The sequence below is a fragment of the Felis catus genome, chromosome E2 (assembly GCF_018350175.1).
Source record: "Felis catus isolate Fca126 chromosome E2, F.catus_Fca126_mat1.0, whole genome shotgun sequence".
Taxonomy (NCBI): Eukaryota; Metazoa; Chordata; class Mammalia; order Carnivora; family Felidae; genus Felis; species Felis catus.
This window is the reverse complement of record NC_058382.1, coordinates 10,302,829-10,309,015: the sequence shown is the minus strand read 5'-3', so window position 1 is coordinate 10,309,015 and position 6,187 is coordinate 10,302,829.

The window sequence follows — 6,187 nt, the reverse complement described above, 5'->3', positions numbered from 1 at the left end:
CCCCATGCAGGGCTCGAACTCGTGCAACGTGAAATCCTCACCTGAGCCGAAGTCGGCCGCTCAAGGGACCGAGCCACCCGGGCGCCCCTCCAGATCTGCATTTTCCAACCTCAGTTGTTAACCTACTAGGCGTAAAACAGTGAGTCTCAAGCAGTCAATCGGGGCATGTGTAAAAGTAATTATGGTTTCCTGGTATTTTAACTTAACTGTGGGCGCGCACCTGTTCACACACATACTGCGTTGCCGATAAAATATGAATTCTGTTGTGCGTCGAGTGAGGTAAGTTGGACACACTTGGAAAAAATTGTTTTTAATTTTTTTTTAACGTTTATTTATGTTTGAGACAGAGACAGAGCATGAACGGGGGAGGATCAGAGAGAGGGAGACACAGAATCCGAAGCAGGCTCCAGGCCCTGAGCTGTCAGCACAGAGCCCGACGCGGGGCTCGAACTCACGGACCGCGAGATCGTGACCTGAGCCGAAGTCGGCCGCTTAACCGACTGAGCCACCCAGGCGCCCCTGAAAAATTTTTTTAATGTTTTACTTATTTTTGAGAGAGAGAGAGAGAGAGAGAGAGAGAGAGAGAGAGAGAGACAGAGTGCAAGCAGGGGAGGGGCAGAGAGAGAGGGAGACACAGAATCCCCAGCAGGCTCCAGGCTCTGAGCCATCAGCACAGAGCCCGACGCAGGGCTCAAACCCACGAACCGTGAGATTGTGACCTGAGCCGAAGTCGGACGCTCTACCGACTGAGCCACTCAGGCGCCCCAAATCAGAAACACTTTGAAAAACACTGGTCTGCGGCCCCCTACCCAATCGTCTCCCCATCTTTTTCTCACACGAACGTCTCTTTGCTTTCAGCCAAGATTTTCTCCTGCCAACCCAGGGATCCCCTGTGTCCTCCAGACCCCCAGCCTGGGTCACGTGTCCCTCCAAGCTCCTCCAGTCCCTCGAGTCTCCCATCCCAGCCCTGCCCACTCTGGATGGTCACTGTCTGGGGATAGGTCTGTCCCCACCATTGGGCTGGAGGGTGGGGGCGTCTTCACCGCCGAGTCCCCAACATTGCCCTGCACGGGGCCGGGGCGCACAGTAGGGGCTCTGGGAATGTGGTCTGACTCTTTCAGAAACGGGAAGGAAAGGAAGGAGGCAGGCCACTTGGGTACACCGGAGCCAAAAGACTCGGGGCCTTCAGGCATCCGGGCCTGTCTGGGAAGCCGCGGCCTGGGACCCTGGAGACTCGCCCAGACCTTCCCTTCCCACCTTTCTAGTTATTTATTTAAGAGCCGGCTTGTCTGGGCTGCTCTGCCCCGCCCCCGCCCGGCTGCAGGCTGTCAGGTCTCTGCGGCTTGTGGCTTGTGGCGCAACAGTAACCCTCGGGTTTCTGGGCCTTAAGGCCCAGAGAGAGGATGCTGCCCTCCTTACTTCTCCCCACACCCAGTTAAGGTCCTGGGAGCTGGTTCCAAGGCCAGCTGCCCCCTACCACCACTCCCGGGCCTGCCCCGGGAACCCCACCGCTGCCTCAGAGCTTGGGTGACCTGGATGGAAAGACACTGGATGCTTTCAGGGAGTCAGGATAGGATAATGGTCAAGGGTGTGGGGTCAAGGGTACGGGGCAGAGACAGGGGCCCTCCCACTTCTTAGCTGACCTTGGGCGAGGGATTCTACCTCTGAGCCTCCTGTCCTCAGCTCTGAAGCAAGATGAAAGTCGTATTTACCCCCAGGGTGGCAGGAGAAGTAAATAAAACCAGGTGGCTGCAAAAGATAGGCCTTGGCCATGTGATAAGAGGTCAGTATATGGTACATTAGTCTATCAGTATATCAGATTATTAGCTTTTCGCTTTAGAGATCCCCGGTCAGACGTTCGCCAAGCCATACCCCCCCCCCCGGGGGCGGGGGGCGTCTGAGGCGAATCCAAAGGAACATGGCCTTGGGACACCTGGGTGGCTCATTTGGTTGGGCGGCCGACTTCGGCTCAGGTCATGATCTCACAGCTTGGGGGTTCGAGCCCCGCGTCGGGCTCCGTGCTGACCGCTCGGAGCCTGGAGGCTGCTTCCGATTCTGTGTCTCCCTCTCTCTCTGCCCTTCCCCCCCGCTCTCAAAAATAAAATAAACATTGGGGCGCCTGGGTGGCTCAGTCGGTTAAGCGGCCGACTTCGGCTCAGGTCACGATCTCGCAGTCCGTGAGTTCGAGCCCCGCGTCGGGCTCTGTGCCGACGGCTCAGAGCCTGGAGCCAGCTTCCGATTCTGTGTCTCCCTCTCTCTCTGACCCTCCCCCGTTCATGCTCTGCCTCTGTCTGTCTCAAGAATAAATAAACGTTAAAAAAAATAAAATAAAATAAAATAAACATTAAAAAACAAATTAAAAAAAAGGAACATGGCCTCGTCAGGAGCTAATTCAAAGGGTAAATGATCATGCAGCCTGTTCACGGTGACTATGTGGGTGTCATCTCCGAAGGCAGCTGGTGCGAAGGACCAGGACCTTGTGAGTCTGGAGTTTTTGTCACCTCCAGCCCCCTGAGTCTAGGGCAGCCCCTGAGTATCAAGTGCTCTCCCCACCTGTGCGGCTGGCCAGCTGGGTCCCCGGAGAAACGTCCAAAGAGCCACCGCTTTACTTCTGAGAAGAGCGTGAGGCCAGTGACCTGGCTTTGAGGGGGGTCGGGATTTGCACTTGAGCTTGAGATGACGGGGCAGCTGAGTTCATCTGAGTGCTGATTAACAGGCTCTGGGCAAAGTCCCTCCCCCCCCCCCCCCCGCCGGAGTTGTGGGGTGGGGAGGACGGTGAAAGATGTCGCCACCTTGACCTCAAGTAACGCTTAGTTAGCATTTGAGGGCCCATTAGAGACCAGTGGGTCCAATCCCCTTGTGGGTACAGACAAGGAAACCGAGTCACAAAGTCCCCCAGGGCATTACTGGCCAAGGCAGAGAAGCCGTCAGCGGGGATGGAGATGGGGTATCAGGTCGGGAAGAGCGGAGGGCACAAACATTCAGAATTACCAGAGAAGGTCCGAGAAGGACATCAATATACCTTCAATCCATTTTATCTTTTTGACCCCAAGGCACCAAGTTAAAAAAACGTATTTAAAAAATAAATAAATAAGGGGCGCCTGGGTGGCTCAGTCGGTTGAGCGTCTGACTTCGGCTCGGGTCACGACCTCGCGGTCCATGTGTTCGAGCCCCACGTCGGGCTCTGTGCTGATGGCTCATGGCCTGGAGCCTGCTTTGGATTCTGTGTCTCCCTCTCTCTCTGCCTCTCCCCCCGCTCACACTCTGTCTCTCTCGCTCTCAAAAATAAAGAAACATAGAATTTTTAAAATAAATATACATTTAAAAAAATTTTTTTTGGGGGGTGAAACCGACACAACACGAAAATGAACCGTTTTCAAGCAAACAATTCAGCGCCATTCGGTACAATGCCAGTGTTGTGCAACCACCACCTCTGTCTAGTTCCAAATCATTTTTGTCACCTCCCCCAGCCCCTGCCAAGGAAACCCGTGCCCATTTTTAAGCAGTGACTCCCCATCCCCGCCCCCGGGTGCCAACACCAGTAATCCGCGTTCTGTTTCTGTGGATTTGCCTCTTCTGGGGATGATTCGCACAAACGGAAACGCACAGTCTGTGATCGCGACGGTCTGAGTGTGCGTGTCACCCCCAAGTTTATGTATAGAAACCCTAACCACCCCCCCCCCCGGGGCGCCTGACTCAGTGGCCTGAGCGTCCGACTCTTGATTTCGGCTCAGGTCATGACCTCACAGTTCGCGAGTTCGAGCCCTGCAGTTTGGGCTCTGTGCTGACAGCGTGGAGCCTGCTTGGGATTCTCCGCGTCCCTCTCTCTCTCTGCACCTCCCTCCTCTCTCTCTCTCTCTCTCTCTCTCTCAAAAAAAATTTAAAAAAAAAAAGAGGCTCCAAAAAGCAGCGCCGCCCCTTCTTCCAGGCGAGGTGACAAGTCTGTTACCAGAACGGGGCCCCCACCTGCCCACGCCATGCCATCAGGCACCCCGGTCTCCGACTTCCAGCCTCTAGAACAGCGACCGATAAACTTCTATCGTTGACGAGCCATCCGGCCTGCGGTATTTTGGTAAAGCAGCCCGACCAGACCGTGACAGTGAATTTGACATTGGACCTCTTTCAATTAGCAACCCGTAGTTTGATGTAATTATTACCAACCATTGAACCCTTACCAAATCCTGGGTGCTTCCGGGACGGCACATGTCTCAACCTGTTTGAGCCTCTCAACAAGCCACCAAAATCACCCTTATTGTGACAGTCCCGTAGACAGAGGTACAGAGAGGCGGCCGGCCCCGCCCAGGGTTCACGCAGCCGGTGAGTGGCCGCACCGAGACCTTTTTCCTTCTCCTTTTACTTTATATTGTATCTGATTATTATTCTTAGCATCTTTGGCCTCCTAACTTTTCACGCCGTAGTAAAATATACATAACCTGAGGGGCGCCTGGGTGGCTTAGTCAGTTAAGCGTCCGACTTCGGCTCAGGTCACGATCGCACAGCTTGGGGGTTCGAGCCCCGCGTCGGGCCCCGAGCTGACCGCCTGGAGCCTGCTTCGGATTCTGCATCTCCCCTTCTGCCCCTCCCCTGCTCACGCTCACTCTCTCTCTCTCTCTCTCAAAAAATAAGTACACATTAAAAAAAAATTTTTTTTTAATTTTTTTTCAACGTTTTTTATTTATTTTTGGGACAGAGAGAGACAGAGCATGAACGGGGGAGGGGCAGCGAGAGAGGGAGACACAGAATCAGAAACAGGCTCCAGGCTCCAGGCTCTGAGCCATCAGCCCAGAGCCCGACGCGGGGCTCGAACTCACGGACCGCGAGATCGTGACCTGGCTGAAGTCGGACGCTTACCGACTGTGCCACCCAGGCGCCCCCCAAAAAAAATTTTTGTAAATATACATAACATGATGTGGACTCTTTTTTTTTTTAACGTTTATTTATTTTTGAGACAGAGAGAGACAGAGCATGAACGGGGGAGGGGCAGAGAGAGAGGGAGACACAGAATCGGAAACAGGCTCCAGGCTCTGAGCCGTCAGCCCAGAGCCCGACGCGGGGCTCGAACTCACGGACCGCGAGATCGTGACCTGAGCCGAAGTCGGCCGCTCAACCGACTGAGCCACCCAGGCGCCCCTGGGCTCTTTTAATCATTCGAAAGAGTACAATCCAGTGGTGTTGAACACACTCACGGTGTAGCCAGCAGCAGTACCTGGTTCCGAACCTGTTTCATCACGCCAAAGAACAGGCAGGATCCGAACGCGGGATTTCGACCTCCAGAGCCGAGGCCGGTGCTCTCGCCCGAGGAATTTCGCAAGTGGGCAAGAACTCCTCCCGTCTTGGGAGTCAGGCCCGCAGAGCGATCGGTAGCCACGGATCGTTTCCCGGGCTCCGCCAGGATCTGGGTTCTAGCACCGGGGCGGGCACACCCCACACCGGGCTCCTCTGGCTGCTGGGAACCTTGTCACCGCCTCCAGCCCCTCGCCTCCTGTGACCACGAGGGGGGACCCCTAAAGGGTGCCAGTGCGGAAGAGAACAGAACTGACGGGTCGCGATGGGCCTCGTGGCATCGTTCGAGCCCCTTGAAGCCAGCTACGCCCGAAGCCAGCCAACTGGACCACTTTTCACTCCGACGGGCCGACCCGTTTCTGATTTGGCGGAAGACGGAGGCAATAGGGATCTCAGGCCCCTGACGTAGAAAGGGACCGAAGGGATCCCGTAAGAGTCAGTCGGCTCTAGGGCTCTGGGGGTAAGCTCCCGGAGAAGGGGAAGGCGACAGAAAACAAGAGTGGGTGGGAACACGGCCCATCTCAGGGGACAGACAGCAGGTTATCAAGGTGGCTTGGAGTGTGCGATTCACAAGGGGTCGTGGTCATGAGGGGGCATCACGCAGGCCGAGGGCAAAATACAAGGAAGGAGTACCCCTCCCGCCCCCAGGTGGGATCCGTGTGGTAGTCTTTGGACACCCCCGGGGCTCCCCAAGAACCAACGAAAGGGGTTTCAGTGCTTGCCATGGTGACCTGGGAAACCAAGGCAAATGAAGAGTTAAATCCCCTTACTGCCTCCAGCCCATTGGCACGTCCTTGAAACGGGCAGAATGACCTCCTTCTAGGAGCTCAGCTGCCTCGATGGGGGCACTTTGCGGGGGGACAAAAGAGAATCTTGGCTTAATATTATCCTGACCCCCCCCCCC